We start from the raw sequence: 21,069 nt of genomic DNA on the forward strand, positions 1-21,069 counted from the left end.
ATCTAATCTTCAACAAAGCAGAGAAAAATATACATTGGGGAAAAGAATCTCTATTTAATAGGTGATGCGAGGAAAACTGGATAGCCACGTGCAGAAGATTGAAACTGGATCCCCACTTCTCACCTTTCACAAAAATCAACTTATGATGGATAACAGACTTAAACCTAATGTGAGATTGTACCATTTTTACACTTCTATCTACAATGTTCAAGGGTTCTAATTGCTTTACATCTTCACCAATACTTGATAGTGTCACTCTTGTAGGCACTGAGGGAAGTTTCCTCTTGTCGTATTGAAGGTTTATTGAAAATGAACTGACAGAAGGCAGATTAATAGGAGAAAAATGCATACAAATTTATTAATGTGCATAAACGCAGAAGACATACACAAAAATATGAGACTCAAAGACAGGCCAGATGGTTGAAGTTTGAATACTTTTGTCACAGAGGAGAGAGATATGGACCCAGGATGAAGACATTATTTTGTATATGATTCTATTTGGAAGTTGGAGGAACAAAGGAAGGGATAGAAATGCATAGCAACAAAGGTTGTCTATTATGTAGATGAAGCCTCCCAAACAATCTCTTGGAGCTGCCCTCAGAAGAGTAGATGAAAACTTTCTCTGGGCTGGTAACAACTCCTGGTCTCTTCTCTTCTCTGATGGTTGATCTTTCTTGGTTATCTGAGGAGATTCCTAGAGAGGGGATCTTAAGACAATTGCATTTCTTTTGGCAAGAAACTTTCCTAGGTGAGAAATTTATCAAAAGAGTCCCTTCTAGTGCTTTTGGAAAGAAGATCAGAGAGACAGGGAGATAGGGGGAGGCTAGAGAGAGCCCTTAGTGCTGAGGCTTTTCCATTATCAAAGCACTCAGCTTGCTGAAAAGCCATATTTTGGACAACAATTTTTTGTGCTTCAACACCTTTTAGTTTTAGTTATTCTAATGAGCATACTTTTTTTTAATCTCATTTTAGTTTTAATTTATATTTCTTTGAAGCCTGAAAATGTTGAGCATCTTTCATGTGCTCATTGGTCATCCATATATCTTCTTTTATAAAATGCTCAAAAATATTTTGCACCCTCTCCCTTTTATCTTTTATTAGATTGCTTGTCTTCTTACTATTGGCTTGTGAGAGTCCTTATTTATTCTGGTTGCGAGCACTTAGATATATGTATTGTGAATATTTTCTTACAATCTAGGACTTGTATTTTTCTTTTTCTTGTTGGTGTATTTTGTTTTGTTTCGTTTTGTTTCTAAAATGTGGATATTGTTTACTTGAAGCAACAGTCCAGGATTGTGAAATACAACACACATTTTAAGGATGAGGCTTTGGTTTCATGGTCAAGCACCAGCGTCATGCACATAGCGTCAAGTTATTTAATAGCAATGGCCCTGTGGGGTCCGTTCCCGGATGAACACCCGCTTTGGTGTGACAGCTTCCCTCGCTTGCTTCACCACTTTCAGTCACAGCCAGTCTGATTGTACGTCCGAGCCTTCCTCTGGGTGAGAGCAGCAGGCTGTGCTCACCAGCCAACCAGTCACGTTAGTATCTGACTTCTTAAGGTTAAAAAATAAAAGGCAGTTTCTCTGCTCTGCAGGCAGCAAGGCATGAGGCACAGGCCTCTTTATTGCTCCGTATGGCACAGTAAGATGCTTTTAGCAAAGGGCACTGGTAAGTGAGGTAACACCAAGGAGAAGGCTCTGCATAAGACAACCTTGTGTGTTGGGGCCTGACAGGATGGTGCTTGTGGACTGTTTATGGTCTGTCTAATCAAGGCTTGGTAAACCCAAGTACCGTGTTAAAAACCTCAGTCAAAAGATCCTCTAACACATTTGGAACCCAATTACTTGTTCTTAAAAATACGGTACTAAGTGTCACAAAGCTTTCCCTCCAATCTACTACTAGAAAACACTAGTGGTCCACAGACCCAGAGGAGCCAGGACAGATACAGAGAAACCTGTTTTTCAGAAAGAGGGGGGAAAAAACCCAGCAGTACATAAAGTGCTTCTTTTTTAACGAAACAAATCCAAAAGATGTACAGTCAGTTTCAAGTTGTGCAGTTCACAAGCATGGAGGAAACAAACAAACTAAATGACAGAGTTCAAGACAGTCAGAGTTAACCCAAGACAAGGCTGGATTTGCCGCCAGGGGGATTTCTTCTGGATGGCATCTGGGCCTGGGCCACCGGGCTGGGCACAGGAGCAGCGGGCATAGGCTTCTCTTCACTCTGCCCCAGGCTGGCTTGCAAGTCTGTGTCCACATTTTCATGAATGTCACCTTCTCCCTTCAGATCTAAGAAGTCTCCAGAGTTTGCTTCAGAAGAGTTCCTTCTCTGCGGTCCAGATGACTCGAAGTCTTCTCTGCCAGCACTACACTTGGCACCTGCCGACTTGGCTCAACAAGGGGAATTTTCTTCAGGTGTGCTGAAGATGTTAGAGGCCATTTTGTTCTTCCTCACAGGTTGTTCTGTTGGTTCATCAAAGCCTAATGAAAAATTGGATCCACCACCTGGAGACAGCAAAACCTGGGAGCTATTCTGGCTGTTGGGGTCGACACCCTTGAAGGTGGTGGTCCTGGCACCGAGGAGCGAGCTGGTGCAGGAGCAGAACGCTGAAAGGGTTGGACTTGAGGGGCAGGAGGAAGCTCCACGTCACACAGCCCACCACTGCTGCAGGAGCCTCTGCCACTTGTTGTATTTTGAAGGTCAGAAGTTTTTCATTTCTATTGTCAGTGGAAAATACCCAAACTCCACAAAAATAATTTAAAGAGGTTAATTCTGTGCCAAATATGTGCAACTGCAGGCCAGGGAACATAGTCTTAAGAAATGCTGAAAAAAAATGCATGAGAGGCAGCCAAATTACAGTTTGGTTTTATACGTTCATGGAGATAGGTATTAAAGGTATTAAATACATGGAAGGTATACATTGGTTTGGCTCAAAAAGTCAGAGCATCTTGAAATGGGGGCTTACAAGAGATAGGTGGGTTTTAGGGATTCTTTAGTTGGTAATTGGTTGAAAGAGTTAAGTTTTGTTTGAAGACCTGAAGTCAGTAGAGAGGAATACTTGAGGTAAGATATGGGGGCCTTCTGTCATGTGATGCTATCAAGTTGGAAAGTAGGCCACATTATAGTATGATAATAAAAATCTCTTCAATGAGATTTTATCATTTACAAGACATGACTCACCAGCCTTCTTAGAAAGAAATTTGGACCAGAGGAAAAAAGTTTAGAGTTCAGTCTTTGCTATGAAGTCTAATTCAGCACTTTTTTTCCTATTTATAAGGAGTAAGATTTTCTTAAGAAATCAAGGTCAGGAAGATTTTCTTTTATGTATTCTTCTAGAAATTTTGTAACTGTAGTTTTATGTTTCTGTATTTTAGACCTTTCAAGTTAATTTGTGTGTATGGTGTGAGATAAAGAATTATCTTTTAACCATTTGTGTATCCAGTTGATCCATCACTATTTGTTGAAAAGAATATCATTTCCACATTGAATTTCTTTGACACCTCTGTTTCAGAGCCAATTAAGCATATGTGAGTAGGTCTATATCTGCATTCTATTCTAGTCTATTGTATTGATTGCACTTAAGTATGTTTTACAAATACTGCACTGTGTTGATTACTGTAGTTTTATATTAAGTCTTGATATAAAGCAGCATATGCCTCCCAACTTTGCTCTTCCTTTATAAAATTGCTTTGGCTATTCAAAGTTCTTCACATTTTCATATTAATATTAAAACTAGATTGTCAATTTTCACAAAGAATTCTGCTGAATTTTGACTGAAATTACATTGAATCCATATATTAATTTGGGGAGACATGATATCTTTACAAAATTGAGTCTTCCAATCATAAACATAGCACATCTCTACATTTTTTCAGTTCATCACTTTCTTTCAGGAATGCTGTTTCATTTTCAGCATACAGGTCTAGTACGTATTTTGGAAAATTTACCCCTAAGTATTGTTATGCATATTAATGCAATTTAATTTTCTGATTGTTTGTTTATAGTTAGTATATAGCAACAAAATTAGTTCTGTGAATTGACCTTATGTCATTGTCTGCAATCTGTCATTCTCCAGCTGCTTTTTATTTTGTGATTTTCTATCTTTGGTTTTTAGCTATTTGACCATGATGTGCTTGGGTATGGTTTTCTTTGTAATTAGCCAACTGGGGTATTGTAAGCTCCTGGATATGTAGATTGTTGTTTTACAAAAAATTGAAGAAATTTTGAGCATAATTTTTTCAAAATAACTTCCTGTCCCATTCTCTCTTTCTTTGCTTCTGGGGGTCCAATTATGTGTATGTTTGAGAGCTTTGTATTAACTCACAGGTCATTGAGGCTCTTAATTATTTTTAAATATTTTTCTTTCTGGTTTTTCAGATTGGATAATTTCTTTTATTTTAAATTTTATCATTTTTATTTTATTTTATTTTATTCAGGATATTATGTGGGTACAAACATTTTGTTTACATGAAATGCATTTGCCTCACTCAAGCCAGGGCCACAAGCATGTCCTTCCCTCATATAGCGTGCCCCATCTCCATTAGCTGTGGCATTTATCCACTCCACCCACTCTACCCACCCCCCCCACCCTCCTACCTGACTGGCGCCCAGTGAGTGTTACTACCATGTGAGCACCCTAGTGTTGATCAATTAGTACCAGTTTGATGGCAAGTACATGTAGTGCATATTTTTCCATCCTTGTGATACGTCACTTTGAAGGATGGGCTCAATCTCTATGCAGGATAATATAAGAAGTGCAGATTGGATAATTTCTAAAAATTTGTATTCAAGGTCACTGATCCCTCTTTCTTCTAACTCTAGTTTGCTGTTAAGCTCTTCCAGTAAATTGTTTTACTTGAGATATTTTACTTTTAATTTATAGATTTTTAAACTTGGTTCTTCTATAGTGTTTTCATTTTTCTGTTGAGATTCTCCTATCTATTCTCTTATTTTTTTATTTGAGAATATTAGTGGGGTAAAAATATTTTATTTACATATAATGCCTTTGCCTTGCCCAAGCCAGGGCTACAATTGTGCCCTTCCCCCATACAGTGGGCTCCACATCCATTAGTTGTGAATTTACCCACCCTCACCCCACACCTGAACGGAACCCAATGGATATTTCTTCCATGTGAGCACCTTAGTGTTGATCAGTTAGTATAAATTTGATAGCAAGTACATGTGGTGCTTGTTTTACCATTCTTGTGATACCTCACTTCAAAGGATGGGCTCTAGGACTATCCAGAGTTTTTATCATAAAGGTGTGCTGGATTTTGTCAAATGCTTTTTCTGCATCTATTGAGAGAATCAGATGGTTTTTGTTCTTGCTTTTATATATGTGGTGAATTGCATTTATAGATTTGTGTATGTTGAACCAGCCTTGCATCTCTGGGATAAAGCCCACCTGATCATGATGAATTATTATTATTATTATTATTTTTGCTGTGCTGTTAGATTCTGTTTGCTAAGATTATTTTGAGGATTTTTGCTTCTATATTCATGAGGGATATTGGTCTGTAGTTTTCTTTTTCTGTTGTGTCCTTTCCTGGCTTTGGTATCAAGGTGATATTGGCTGCCTAGAATGAGTTGGAGAGGATACCATCCTTCTCAATGTTGTGGAATAATTTCTGCAGTATAGATATGAGTTCCCTTTTGTAAGTTTGGTAAATTTCAGCTGTGAACCCAGCTGGTCTGGGATGTTTTTTTGTTGGAAGATTTTTAATTGTTGCTTTAATTTCTGTGCTTGATATTAGCCTATTCAGGAAATCTGTTTCTTTCTGATTGAGCCTAGGAAGGTTGTGTGTTTCTAAGTATTTGTCCATTTCCTCCACATTTTGTAGTTTTTTAGCATATAGATTTTTATAGTATTCAAAGATAATGTTTTGTATTTCCATGATGTCTGTAGTGACCTCTCCTTTTCCATTTCTAATTGAGTTATTAGAGTCCTTTGCTTTCTAGTTCTTGTCATTCTAGCAGGAGGGCTGTTAATTTTGTTTATCTTCCAAAAAACCAAATTTTGGTTTTATTGATGTTCTGTATAGTTCTTTTATTCTCAATTTCATTGACTTTTGCTCTGATCTTAGTTATTTATTTTCTTCTGCTAGGTTTAGAATTAATTTGCTCTTCCTTTTCCTGTTCTGTGAGATGGTTTCTTAGTTTGTTGTTTTGTGAGCTTTCTGTCTTTTGGCTGTGAGCCTTTAATGCTAGAAGTTTTCCTCTCAGGAATGCTTTCACTGTATCCCACAGATTTTGATAAATTGTGTTCCCATTATCATTTAGTTCTAAGAATCTTTTGATGTCCATCTGTATTTCCTCCTTGACCCAATAGTCATTCAGCAATAGATTGTTTAATTTCCATGACTTTGTGAAGTGGTGAGTGTTTCTGTTGGAATTGATCTCTAATTTTATACCACTGTGGTCTGAGAAGATACATGGTATGATTTATATTTTTTAAATTTGTTGAGATCTGATTTGTGGCCTAGGATGTGGTCGATTTTAGAGAAAGTTCCACGAGCTGATGAGAAGAATGTATATTTGGCTTTATTTGGTTGGAATGTTCTGTAGATGTCCATTAGACCCATTTATGCTAGAGCTCTGTTTAAGTCAATTTTTTTTTGCTTATTTTCTGCTTGGAGTATCTGTCCAGTTCAGTCAGTGGAATGTTCAAATCCCCAGCTACTATGGCATTACTGTTTGTCATGTTATTTAGAATGAACAGGGTTTGCTTTATGTATCTGGGCTCTTCTGTGTTGGGTGCATAAATAGTAAGAATTGTTAAGTCTTCTTGTTGTATTTTTCCTTTCAGCATTATATAGTGACCATCTTTGTCTTTCTTTACTTTTGCTATTTTAAAGTCTATATTATCTGATATAAGGATAGTTACCCCAGCTTTCTTTTGGCTTCCATTTGCCTTGAAGTTTGTTTTCCAACTCTTGACCTTGAGTGTGAAAGCATCTTTGTGGGTTAGATGCATTTCCTGGAGACAGCAGATACTTGGCTTATGCTTTTTTATCCACTCAGCCAGTCTATGTCTCTTCAGTTGACAATTCAAGCCATTCACATTTATGGAGAGAATTGATATTTGGGGTACATTTCTGTTTGTATTGTAGGAAAAATACTTATTATTTTGTTTTACCTCTCAAACCATTGTGGAATCCAGATTCTGGAGTTTAACTCGAGTGATTTTACTTTGGTGAGTGTCTATTGCACTTTTTCAGTGTATAATGCAGGTCTGAGTACTTCCTGCAGGGCTGGTCTAGTCTTCGCAAATTCCATCAGTGATTGCTTGTCTTGGAAAGTCTTTATTTCTCCCTCATAGATGGATCTTAGTTTTGCCAGGTAGAGAATTCTAGATTGGCCATTATTCTGTTTTAGAAGATTGAGGATAGGTTTCCAGTTCCTTCTGGCCTGTAAGTTTTCAGTTGAGAAGTCTGCAGTTAGTCTGATAGGTTTTCCTTTGTACATTATCTGCTGTTTTCATCTTAACTGCTGGAAGGATTGCCTCTTTTGTGTTTACTTTGGCCAGTCTAATAACTATGTGACGTGATGATGGCCTTTTCACATTGAGTCTCCCAGGAGTTCTGTGTGCTTCTTGTACCTGGATGTGTAGATTTCTGGCCAGGCCAGGCAGGTTTTCCTCTAGTATTCTAAGAAATAGATTTTCCAGCTCTTTTGTATTTTCTACTTCTCTTTCCAGGATGCCTATATTTTTTATACTTGGTTTCTTAACATTATACCACATTTCTTGTATGTTTTGTTCTTGTCTCTTGCTTCTATATTATTTTTCTTCATCTGATTTGTTTAACAAGTAGGCATTATCTTCAAGCTCTGAGATTCTTTCCTCTGCATGATCCATCCTATTCTTAAGACTTTCCTCCATGTTTTTTAGTTCCTTGAATGCCTCTTTCATTTCCAGTATTTCTGTTTAGTTCTTTCATAATATTTCAATTTTTTTAGAGAATTTTTCATTCATTTCCTGTATTGTTCTTGTGGCTTCTTTGTGTTGGGCTTCTATTTTCTCTTCAATTCAATTCAGTTTTCTTACGATCCATATTCAGAATTTGTCCTCCATCATTTTAATCATTTCGTTTAAGTTGGTATTCATTATTTAGGATCTAATTATTTCTTTTGGGGGTCACTTTTCTCTGTGATTTTTATGTTTCCTGCATTCTTTTGCTGATTCTTTCTCATCAGGTTATTTGGTTGAGATCTGGGATGGCTAGACCTGGCTTATGGCCCTATCTCCAAGTCCCCAGTGGTCATTCCCTGACAGTGCTGGGGAGGTGCACTCGTCCTGTATTGCCTTAGAGGTATTTTAGCAAGTTGGGTTACCTCTGACCTGTTGTTTTCACATCTTGCCAGTGGAGATTAGTGAGTTTGGCCCCATAGCTTAAGCTTCTAGGTGGTGGATTGCAATTGTGGGTATGATTCCACTGCCCTCTAGTAGCTTGAGATAGAAGGCTTTGTGTTAAGCTATGGGGTTACCCTCTCTGTCGTTGATTGTAGTTTGCATGGAGGAGTCAATTTTCAAGGTAATCTGATGTCTCTGTGTTATGTTCTGGTACCTCAGATGGGGTATACAAATGTTCCAATCTTACCACTCCTGTGGGTTACTTGGACCCTGTTGCCCCTTAAGGTGGGGGTAAGGGCAAGGTAGATCTCAGCTGGTGCCTGCAAGCCTGGGTGTGTGCTTCTATGGTTGCTTGATCTGCAGCTAGGGGGAGCCACTAATGTGTTATTCAGGGCTCTCTCACCACACTTGGGAGGCTGCTCCTGATGGGAGGGTTCAATTGGTGCAATTCCTGAGATCTCTGGCCAGGATTTTCCTTCCCCGTGTACAAACCCCAATGCTGGCAGCTTCCTGGATGCAGAGAGCAAGCCCTAGAGTTATGATCTTATTATATGACCTAAGCCAGTCCAGCAGGCTGAATCAACAGGTTGCCAACTATTGTTTGGCACCAAGGCCCTGCAGATTCATGCCAGTCGCACAGAGAAATTGGCTTTTCTCACTTCTTCCCACCTCCAAGGGCAGAGCCTGCTGCACCTGGTGTGAAAGTCACAAGGCTAGGGGAGGGGTGCTGCCCCAAACTGCCACATGCCCCAGCATCTCCAGGCTGGGGATCCCCCATATGGCAGCTGCCCACACCTGGAGAACTAGTGCTGGGGGGAAACACTCAAGATTCACCCACCAACACCAGCCCGCCTAGCCGAATCAACAGGTTGCGGACTATCTTTCAGCACCAAAGTCCTGTGGATTCACACCAGCCACACAGAGAAAGTGGCTTTTCTCCCTTCTCCCCACCTCCAAGGTGGAGCCTGCTGTGCCCAGTGTGAAAGTCCCTGGGCTGGGAGAAGACTGCTGCCTGAAATCGCAGTGGCTAGCGCTGGGGGTGACCACTTAGGATTTGGCAGATGGCGGTTTGGTGGGCTGAATCAACAGGCTGCCAGATGTACCTTCTGCATCCCAGTCCCATAGTCTCACGTCTGCCTAGCAGAGGGTCCTTGTCCTTTCTGTCCTACCCTGAGCCAGTCAAATTGTCAGTGGTTTCCAGGGGCAGAGCCCACTTTTCAGGGTTCACTTCCTTTGTTCTGGTCCTGCTGACCACCAGAGGTGAGGTGCCTCTCTCCAAACTCCCTCGCGCAGTCATAGGAAGTAACCACTCAGACCATTTCCTCCCCCATTCACTGAAGTCCCAGCACAGAGCGCTGGGGAGTTCGAAATATTTCCTGCTATTCTCTCCTCTCCACAGAGCCTGTCATCCTGTGCCACAGCTTTGCACAGACTTAAGGCATGTCTCTGTCTGAGGAGGTGTGGAGGTCAATGGAGGAGCCGGGCATTCTGGCTGGGCGAGTGTGGCCATCCCATGCTTTATTCCCTATTGTATATCTCCCACTCTCCAGTTTTTGCAATTGTATCTGTATCTCCTATTCACCCCCCTTTTTTTAAAATTCCTATACTGTTTGTCCCATGCTGTTTCTCTGAAGATTCACAATGCTGTTCTTGAGGGGGAACGATCCACTCATGTGTAGCTGTCTGAGTTATTCACCTCCTTCTCTGGCAGCATAGAGCCAGGAGATCACCACTTCTCTGCCATTTTTTCTCCACCCAAAGCTCAATTCAATCTCTATTCTCTTATTAAAACTATATTTTCCTAGGCCTTGCATGGTGGCTCACGCCTGTAATCCTAGCACTCTGGGAGGCCAAGGTGGGAGGTTTGGTTGAGGTCAAGAGTTTGAGACTAGCCTGAGCAGGATCAAGAACCTGTCCTCTACAAAATGTAGAAAATTTAGCTGGGTGTGGTGGTACATGCCTATAGTCCCAGCAGTTCCAGAGGCTGAGGCAGGAGGATCGCTTGAGCTCAGGAGTTTGAGGTTGTATTGAGCTACAATGACACCACTGCACTCTACCCAGGGTGACAGAGTGAGACTGTCTCAAAAATAAATAAATAAAATACATAAAATAAAGAAGCTAACAATATATGGCCACTGTCTGGATCAGTCAGGACTTTTATAAAAACAAAACCAAAAAACCCCATATTTTCCTTTATATATTTGAATATATTTTTATGTATACCAGCTTTAAAGTTCTTCTCTTTTAATTACAAAATCCAAGCATATAAGGATGTTTTCATATTGATTACATTTTTTCTTGATTTAGGGTCTTATTTTTGTCTTGGCATGTTTAAAAATTTTTGAATATGTTGCTATTAATAGCTATGTTGGGTGATATATTATAAGGAATCAATTTTGTATATTGTCTTTAAACAATGTTGCTTTTTGTTTTGGTAGTCAATTACTTCCTGGAAGTTCTCTTTGGTTTTGTGTAGGCTTGGTTATAGGCTTTATTACAGTGGGTCTGGAGCAGCCATAACCCTAGAGCATGGACTTTTCCTAATGCATGGACTTTCTGTTGCCTTAGCTGAATGCCAGGAATTTTATTGTGATATTTCCACTCTGGCTATGATGGAATGCCAATGTTTCTGAGCACTGTGCAACCTCTGGAATCTCTGTTTCAGTATCAACTCTGTCTCTGTTTCAGTATCAACTCCATGACATCCTCTTGCTACTAGTTCTCACACAGTTCTGCCCTGAAGGTACATAGGTCAACCCTTGGCCAATAACTTATGGAAAACCCTGTGGACCTTGCTGTATTCTTCTTGGTACTTTATTTTATTGTGGCTGAGCTGGTACTCAAGTTGCAAAACAAAGCCCTCTGAACTCTTCCCTTTCATTTTCCCAAGTGGAAGAAGACTCTCCCTGATCTGTACTGCCTGGAGTTTGGGAAGGGATGAAACAGGCACTGGCTTGGCCACTACTGCTGGTTTCTCATTGGGTCATGTCTATCCTAAGTATACTGGCTCCAAGCAGGCACAGACATAGGAGTTTCCCATGGGCTGCAGCCTTTGTGGCCTGAGTGCCTTGTGAATTTATTCCAGGCCTTAAACCAATTTTTGTCAACCAGTAGTGGGGCTAGACAGAACTCAGTTTTCAGGACAGAGGATTTCCCTCTGGCTAGGCTGGTCTAAATGTTCTCTCCATGGGCACCAGCAAAATACCACCCTGTGCTGTATTCCCCTGTGCCAGTATGGTCCTGAGTTCCAATATAAGGTCCCACAACCACTTCACTCTCCCTCTCCAGGCACATAGATTCTCTCTCCATTTGTTGCAATGACATGACATTGTCAGGGTTTGGAGGAGGAGTGCTATTGGCAATGCAAAACTGTCTTTTCTGCCCTCTTTATTGACTCCTTCCTTGATATAACGTTAAAACCAGGTACCACGATTGCTCCCTGATTTTTGGTTTTTCTGAAGGTGCTTGGTTTTGTGGATATTTGTTGAATTTGGTGTTCATGCAGAGGGATGATCACTGGTGGTTTCTATTTGGCCATCTTGTTCCACCCCGCCCCCCAAGTGTTTTAAAAGAATATTAATATAACCCCACACTGCTAAATTTGACTGGCTTTAAAAAAAGGATAATAAGATAGTGAAGTCTTTGGATCCTTGTAGATCATGTGGGAAGAAAATTTGCAGCTCAGGGAGACTCATCTTCCACATGGGGAAAGGAAAGGGAAGAGTTAAGAAGGCTTTGTTTTGCACCTTGAGTACCAGCTCAGCCACAGTAAAATAAAGTACCAAGAAGACTACTGAAACCCCTGATTCCAGGCCTTAGTCCCTGGATGGCATTTCTAGACCCACCCTGGCCGAAGGAATTCAGTAGAGTATCAGAGAAATTTAACAAAGAGATTGAAATAATTTTAAAAATAAAAGAAAGTCTGGAGCTGGTGAATCCAATTGACAAACTGAAAAATGCATCAGAGTTTCTCAACAGCAGAGTTGATCAAGAAGAAGAAAGAATTTGTGAGCTATAAGACAGATTATTTGAAAATACACAGTCAGAAGAGAAAAAAGAATAAAAAAAATGCCTACCAGATCTAGAAAATAGTCTCAAAAGAGCAAATCTAAGAGTCATTTGCCTTAAAAAGGAGGTAGAAGGAGAGGTTGGGGTGGAAAGTTTATTGAAATAAATAATAACAGAGAAATTTCTAAATCTAGAGAAAGATATCAATATTCAGGTACAAGAAGGTCATAGAACACCAAACAGATTTAACCCAAGCATGGCTACCTCAAGGCATTTAATGATCAAGCTTCCAAATGTTACAGATAAAGAAAAGGCCTAAGGAAAGCAAGAAGAAAATAACATATAAAGGAGCTCAGTACATCTGGCAGCAGACTTCTCATTGGAAACCTTAGAGGCCAGAAGATAGTGCCATGAGATATTCAAAGTGGTGAAGAAAAGAACCTTAACCCTAGAATATTATATCTTACAAAAATATTCTTCAAACATGAAGGAAAAATGAAGCCTTTCCCAAACAAGCAAAAGCTGAGGGATTTCATCAACACCAGACCTGTCTTATAAGAAATGCTGAAACGAGTTCTTCAATATGAAAGAAAAGGGGATTAATGAACAATAAGAAATCATCTGAAGGTATACACCTAAATGTTAACAATAAGTACACAAATACAGCATACTCCATTGCTGTAATTTTGGTGTATAAACTACACATAAGTAGGATCTTATATTATTTTGATAGGACAAACATCAAAATAACTAGGCTCAGAAGTCTGGGGTGGGAAACTGGAGTACTCTAGCCAGAAGTGTGTTGTAACTACAATAATTTTTTGAAAGATAGTATAAAAAGATATACATGGAAACAACAAACAGATAAAAAGAGAGGGGTGGAATTAAAGTGTAGAATTTTATATGTATTTTATATGTTTGCATTAAAGTATAGATTTTATATTTCACTTGGTTTATTTGTCAATTTGTAAGTAGAGTTTAAGTTGTCTTATGTTTAAAATAATTGGCTATAAGATGTTTTTTGCAAGCCTCATTTTAACCTGAAATCAAAACAGATACACAAAAAGTAAAAAGCAAGAAATTAAAACACAATACCAAAGAAAATAACTTTTAATAAAGGATGACAAAAAACAAGGAAGGAAGAAAAAGAAGACCACAAAACAACCAGAAATCAAATAACAATGTGGCAGTATTAAGTCCTTACCTATCAATAACAACCTTGAATAGGTATGGACTACACTCTCCAATCAAAATACACACAGTGGCTGAATGGATAAAACAAGTCTCAATTATATGTTATATATTGTCTGCAAGAAACCCACTTCACCTTTAAAGACATACATAGACTGAAAATTAAGGGATGGAAAAAGATATTCCATGCAAATGGAAACCACAAACGAGCAGGAGCAGCTATACTTCTATCAGATAAAATAGATTTCAACATGAAAACTGTAAAAAGAGACAATGAAGGTAATTATATAATGATAAAGGGGTCAATTTAGCAAGAGGATATAACAATTCTAAATACATATGCACTCAACACTGGAGCTTCCAGATATATAAAGCAAATATTATGAGAATGAAAGACAGAGATAAACCCCAATAGAATAATTATTGGAGAACTTAACACTATTTTAAGCATTGGACAGATCATTCAGACAGAAAATCAACAGAGAAACATTGGACTTAACCTGCATTATAGACCAAATGGACCTAATAGATATTGACACAATATTTTATCCAACAGCTGCAAAATAGACATTCTTCTCAGCTCAGGGAACATTCTCAAGGATAGACCATATGTTAGGCCACAAAACAAGTCTTAAATAATTCAAAGAAATTGAAATCATACCAAGTATTATCTTTGACCATGATGGAATAAAACTGGACATCAATAATAAGAGGAACATTGGAAATTATACAGACACATGGAAATTAAACAATATGATCCCGCATGACCAGTGGGTCAATAAAGAGATAAAGAAGGAAAGTAAAAAAATTTCTTGAAACAAATGAAAATGAAAACACAATATATGAAAAATCTATGGAATACAGTAAAAGCAGTAATAAGAGGAAAGTTTATATCAATAAGTACCTACATCAGAAAATCTTTAAGTAAACAACCTAATGATCCATCTCAAAGTACTAGAAAATAAGAGTAATCCAAAAGCAAAATTAGTGGAAGAAAATAAGTAATAAAAATAAGAGCAGAAATAAATAAATTTGAAACCAGAAAAACAATAAAAATATCAACAAAATGAAAAGTTGGTTTTTTAAAAAAAGATAAATGAAATTGGCATACCTTTAGCCAGACCTAGAAAAAAGAGAGAAGACCCAAATTAATAAAATCAGGGATGAGAAAGGAGACCTTACATCTGATACTAGAGAAGTTCAAAGGATCATTACAGACTACTATGAGCAACTATATACCAATACATTGGAAAACCTAGAAGAAAATGGATAAATTCCTAGACACATACAGCCTACCAAGATTGAACCCTGGAATTTAAAACTTGAATAAAGCGATAACAAGTAATGAGATAGAAGCAGTAAAAAAGTCTTCCATCAGAGAAAAGCCCAGGACCTGATGGCTTCACTGCTGAATTATACCAAGCATTCAAACAGGAACTCATACCAATCTTACTTAAACTATTTCAAAAAATCAAGGAGGAAGGAAGACTCCCAAAGTCATTCTACAAAGCTTGTATCATTGTAATACCAATGCCAGAAAAAGACAAAATGAAAAAAGAAAACTATAGGTCAATATTTCTGATGAACATAGATGCAAAAATTCTCAACAAAATACTAGCAAACCAAATTCAACAATGCATTAAATGCATCATGAACAAGTGGAATTCATCCCAGGGATGAAAGGATAATTCAACATATGCAAATAAATCAATGTGATACATCATATCAACAGAATAAAGGACAAAAATCACATGATCATTTCAATTGATGCTGACAATCATTAGATAAAATTCAATGTCTCTTCATGGTAAATACTCTCAAAAAACTGAGTATAGAAGGAACATTCCTCAACACAATAACAGGCATATATCACAGACCTATAGCTAGTATCATACTGAATGGGGAAAACTGACAGCCTTTCCTCTAAGATCTGGAACAAGACAAGCATACTCACTTTCACTGCTGTTATTCAACATAGCACTTGACATTCTAGCTAGAGCAATCAGACAAGAGATAGAAATAAAGGGCATCAAAACTGGAAAAGAATAAATCAAATTATCCTTGTTTGCAGATGATATGATCTTATATCTAGAGAAACCTAAAGAGTCCATGAACAAATACTTAGAAGTGATAAATTAAGTAGTTATAGGATACAAAATCAACAAATAAAAATCAATAGCATTTTTATATACCAACAGTAAACAAGCTGAAAACAAAATCAAGAAAGTAATCCCCCTCAACTACAAAAAACAATGGTGATCTAGCACCTCTTATATTATCCTGGGTAGAGATTGAGCCCATCCTTCAAAGTGAGGTATTATAAGGATGGAAAAACAAGCACCACATGTACTCGCCATCAAATTGGTACTAACTGATCAACACTAAGGTGCTCACATGATAGTAATATTCACTGGATGCTGGTCAGGTTGGGGGTGGGGTGGGAGCAAATAAAATAAAATACCTAGGAATAAACTTAACGAAAGAAAAGACCTCTATAATGAAAACAATAAAATGTTGATGAAAGAAATTAAAGATTTCACAAAGAAATGGAAAGGTATTCCATGCTCATGGGTTGGAAGAATCAATATTAAAATGTCCAAACTACCCAAAGCAATCTGCAGATTCAATGCAATCCCCATCAAAATACCAATAACATTATTCATAGAAGTAGAAAAACATCTTAAAATTTATGTGGAACCTCAAAAGACCCAGTCAAAACCATGCTGAGCAAAAGGAATAAAACTGGAGGAATCACATTAGCTGACTTCAAATTATACTACAGAGTTATAGTAACAAAAACAGCATGGTACTGGCATAAAAATAGATACACAGACCAATGGAACAGAATAGAGAACCCAGAAATAAATTTACACATTTATAGCGAACTTCAACAAAGTTGTAAAGAACATACAGTGTGGAAAGGACATTCTCTTCAGTAAATGGTGCTGGGAAAACTGGATATCCATATGCAGAAGAATGAGACTCTTATCCCTCACCATAACAAAAATCAATTCTAAATGGATTAAAGACTTAAATCTAAGACCTGAGATTATGAAACTACTAAAAGAAAACATTGAGGAAATGCTTCAGGATATTCGTCTGGGCAATAGTTTTTTTTTTTTTTTTTTTTGAGACAGAGTGTCACTTTGTTGCCCTGGCTAGAGTGAGTGCCATGGCGTCAGCCTAGCTCACAGCAACCTCAAACTCCTGGGCTTAAGCAATCCTACTGCCTCAGCCTCCCGAGTAGCTGGGACTACAGGCATGCACCACCGTGCCCGGCTAATTTTTTTCTATATATATTTTAGTTGGCCAGATAATTTGTTTCTATTTTTAGTAGAGACGGGGGTCTCACTCTTGCTCAGGCTGGTCTTGAACTCCTGACCTCGAGCGATCCACCCGCCTCGGCCTCCCAGAGTGCTAGGATTACAGGCGTGAGCCACCGCGCCCGGCCTGGACAATAGTTTTTTGAGTAATACTCTCAAAACATAGGCAACCAAAGCAAAATTGAACAAACGGGATCACATCAAGCTAAAAACTTCTGCTTTGCAAAGGATACAATCAACAAAGGGAAGAGATAACCCATAGAATGGGAGAAAATATTTGCAAACTCCCCATATGACAAGGGATTAATAACTAGAATATATAATGAGGTCAAATAATAGCTCAGTAGGAAAAAACCAAATAATCTGATCAAAAAATGGGCAAAGGATCTGAATAGACATTTCTCAAAAGAAGGCATAAAAATGGTCAACAGTTATGTGAAGAAATGCTGAACATCATTAGTCACCAGAGAAATGCAATCAAAACTACAAGGAGATACCATCTCACCCCAGTTAAAATGGCTTTTATCAAAAAGGCAATAATGAATGTTGGCAAGGATGTGGAGAAAAGGGAACCATTGTACACTGTGGGTGGGAATGTAAGGTAGTGTGCCCACTATGAAGAACAGTAGGGAGGTTCCTCAAAAAATTAAAAATAGAACTACCCATCCAAATAATGTAAAGGGTGGAACTGGAATGTTTCTAACACAAAGAAACGGTGAATGCCTGAGGTGATGGATATCCCAATGACCCAGATTTGAGTAACACACAGTGTATGTCTGTATCAAAACATCATATTTATCAAATAAATATATACAAATATTATGTACCCATAATAATTAGAAATAAAAAATTAAGAAAAGTCAAGAACTTAAAACACCCATAAATGAGGTTACAAATTATTTAGTAGCAATCTGCCATTTTATATAGACTAGAAGGAATCTTAGTAATTATCCATAAAACCTTTTTCATTTTGAGGAAAGTGAGGCAGAAAATAAAAGAAATTTTCTGCTCCAAGGCCAAGCATTTAGTAAATAGAACCACCAGGACTTGAATCAACTTCCTTTCTGTTTGATATTCTTACCCCCAGCCTCAGATGCCTCTATGACTGCTTAGAGTAAAATTCTTAGAGAATGAAGCCTAGGAGAGCTGCCTAGGAAAAGGCATAGCATTTCACAGTCATAGTTGCTCCATATCTTTGAAAAGGCAATGATGGTATCAGTAAAGTGTAGTCATCCCTTAGTCTGGTCACCCTCTGAGAAATTTCTGTTTCCAGTTCCGAGAAGAATATATGGGCCTCAGCAGCAAACTTTGTCATAACTATGAGAATATGAGAAGTGAGCCATAACTCCTTCCAGGAAGTAATTCCTTCTCAACATAGTGATGATGTAACAGTGGCACAAAGCCACCCTTTTCTATATTTCAATTGTGGTAGCCACAGCTGGTAGTGTTTCAAAGCCTTTGTGAGAATCTGGTAAAATGATATTTTTAGTATCTGTGGACACTAGTATGAAAAAGATGAGGTTGACTTCATTTCACTTAGCCTGCAGCCATTCAGATATTAGAGTCAAACAGGTAAATACATCACGGCCCCTCTTGATACAAATTGTAGTTTTTTCTCATTGTTTTATAAATGTATGTCCCAAACCCTGTTGGAATCTCACCATGTTGTAGAATTTTTAATTTTTTTCTATTGCTGAGTTAGGGAAAGAAAAGCTACATTTTTATCCATCTGATTTTGACATTAGGCATCTGTCAAAATTACTGCATCATTTTTTACTTTTGGGTATGGTTGACTGACAAAACGGACATCCAGACAAATTTTCTGCCTCAAACATTAAACCCAAAGAAGTGAGTTTCCTTTCTCTTTTGAGTTTGTATAAGTAATGAAGACATTGGATTTTTATCAACTTGATAAGCTGTAGTTAATTATGTCTCACTTTCCAAGACCAGTTTCATACAAATAATCTATCGAGAGGCTGCCTCATATCCCTTGGCTAGCATATGGGATCTCATAACCTTGGTACTGAATTCTCATTTCCTAACCTTTTAGGGAGAAATGAATCTGAGAAATGCCTATTACATTTCAAACTTCAAATAGAGAAGAACACGTGTAAAGTGGCTATAGATTGAATTATCAACTATAATAGCAAGAACAACAATCAATAATAATAGCTTACATTTGTTATGTACCACACATGATTCCAGGCACTTTATATTTATTCCTTATTTTAATTCATACAGTAAACCTATGATGTAGGTACTATTCTTCCATTTTGCTGATGAAGAAATTCTTCCACAGAGTGATTAAGTAACTTGCCACTTGGAGTCATGTTGCTGAAAACCCACACCTATTGACTTTCAACAAAGGATCCAAAGCTAGGACTCACTCATCAGACTGGTTATGTGGCTAAACCCATGTTGCACCTTGGCAGCCTGCCTCTAACAAGCTTCATTGTTGGATATCCATGGCCATATCCAAACTATGGCTTGCATTCCAAGTCACCATGCTTACAAGAATTTAAAAATACATACATAATTTTAAAAATTATTAAGAAATTGTAATATTATTTATTTTAAGCTAAGGATGAGTCCTTGTATTTTGTTTAATTACTTAATTAGAAAGCAGATGTGGTGAGATTAGGTGGCTGGTGACTTGGGTTCTGTCCCCAGTTTTGCTATTAGCTAGTCTTGTACCTAATCATACTAAAGTCAATTTCCTCACTTTCAAATTCAACACAAATTGAGCTCTTAGTGTATGCCAAGCATTGGACTTGGTATTAGAGAAACAATGGTTAACAAGGTACCTATTATGACAACTGAGAATGTCATACTAGACAGTCCTTAAAGTCTCTTCTAGAACTAATCATAATCAAAGCCACCAGTACTCTAGAGGAATTCTATACCAGAAAGGCGCTGATTAAATAGCCACTCAATAAACTGGAAAAAATATTTCAAGCCCGAACACAAAACTGATTCAGAACTGAACTGACTGACTCCCTACGTCATCTGTCAGTTGCTAATGCAAATAATTATCTCTAGGGCAAGACTGCTGGAATGTACCCTCCCTGCTCAGTTCAGGCCCTATAACAACAAAGAAAGCCTTAATGATGATGTTCATGTTCTCTTTCTTTCTCCCTACTTTCTGGCTTGGAAAACAGTTCCTTTTACTCACAAGAATTTGTAGCTTTCAAGAATATGGGCAATCAGACCTGGAAAGAAAAGCATTTAGAAACCAAAAAGTTGAGCTAAGTGGGCAAATAGGAGTCATGTTGTCTATTGACTTTCAACAGAGGATCCAGAGCTAGGACTCAACTGATCCCATCTTCGTTCCATCCAATCCATTCAGGAGAAACTGGGCATATGTGTCCTGGAAACTTTCTTCCTCATTTTCCTTGAAAGTGAACCTGCCCACTAGGATTCTATATTTTCTTTTTCTCCTCCAAGCCTTAAATTTTAGGGTAGGGCCCCCTCATGAGTACATTGTATCTGACATCCTATAGTTAGATCCATATGACTGAACATAAAGTCCATGTTTGGAAGTGGCCTGAGTTGGAGATAGAGATGCAGGCAAGGACAAGATCATGGATGACAATGTCCTTCCACAGGTTATGTACTTGAACATAAGTACCAGACTGACTGAAACCTCTTAGTTTTATTTAGTTTTGTCATCAATCTGCATAAAAGAAGAATCAGAATGCCATTTTTCTATTTCACATCTATATCCTCATTCATGTAATCATACAATGACATCATCTATTCATATCCCCTCATTTTACAGAAGGGAAAACTAAGACCTTAAAAAGTGAAGTGATGTGCTCAAGATCACCCTGCTTATTAGACTCAGAGTGGATATTGCTGTTTCTCAAAATAGATGAATCTAATTCTGGGAAAAGTACAATCACAGGCTTAGGTTTAATTTAAGTAGTTTCTATGAATGCTTATTCAGATTTTACTTTTCTCAGTATGGTGAGAAGGCATCCACTATAGGAGTTCTATACTATAGTATCACACTTTGGTGGCGTGGAATAACAGGGAAGATTGATGGCTTCTACAATTGGGTGTGGTCACTGAAAGGGAGCAACCAATTCCAATGAAAAGACAGCATAAATATTCTACATAGAATGAGATCTAAGGTTCTGCATCTTCTAGCCCCTGATCCATGCTAAATGGCAAAATGTCCCAGCTGCCAGCCT

The 21,069-nt window shown here is 38.1% G+C and overlaps 1 pseudogene; it reads right to left on the reverse strand.

Moving 5' to 3' along the window:
- Positions 1–2,116: 2,116 nt before the first annotated feature.
- LOC123628164 lies at positions 2,117–9,132 on the reverse strand (annotated as a pseudogene).
- Positions 9,133–21,069: the final 11,937 nt, after the last annotated feature.

Source organism: Lemur catta, chromosome X, assembly GCF_020740605.2.
Source record: "Lemur catta isolate mLemCat1 chromosome X, mLemCat1.pri, whole genome shotgun sequence".
Taxonomy (NCBI): Eukaryota; Metazoa; Chordata; class Mammalia; order Primates; family Lemuridae; genus Lemur; species Lemur catta.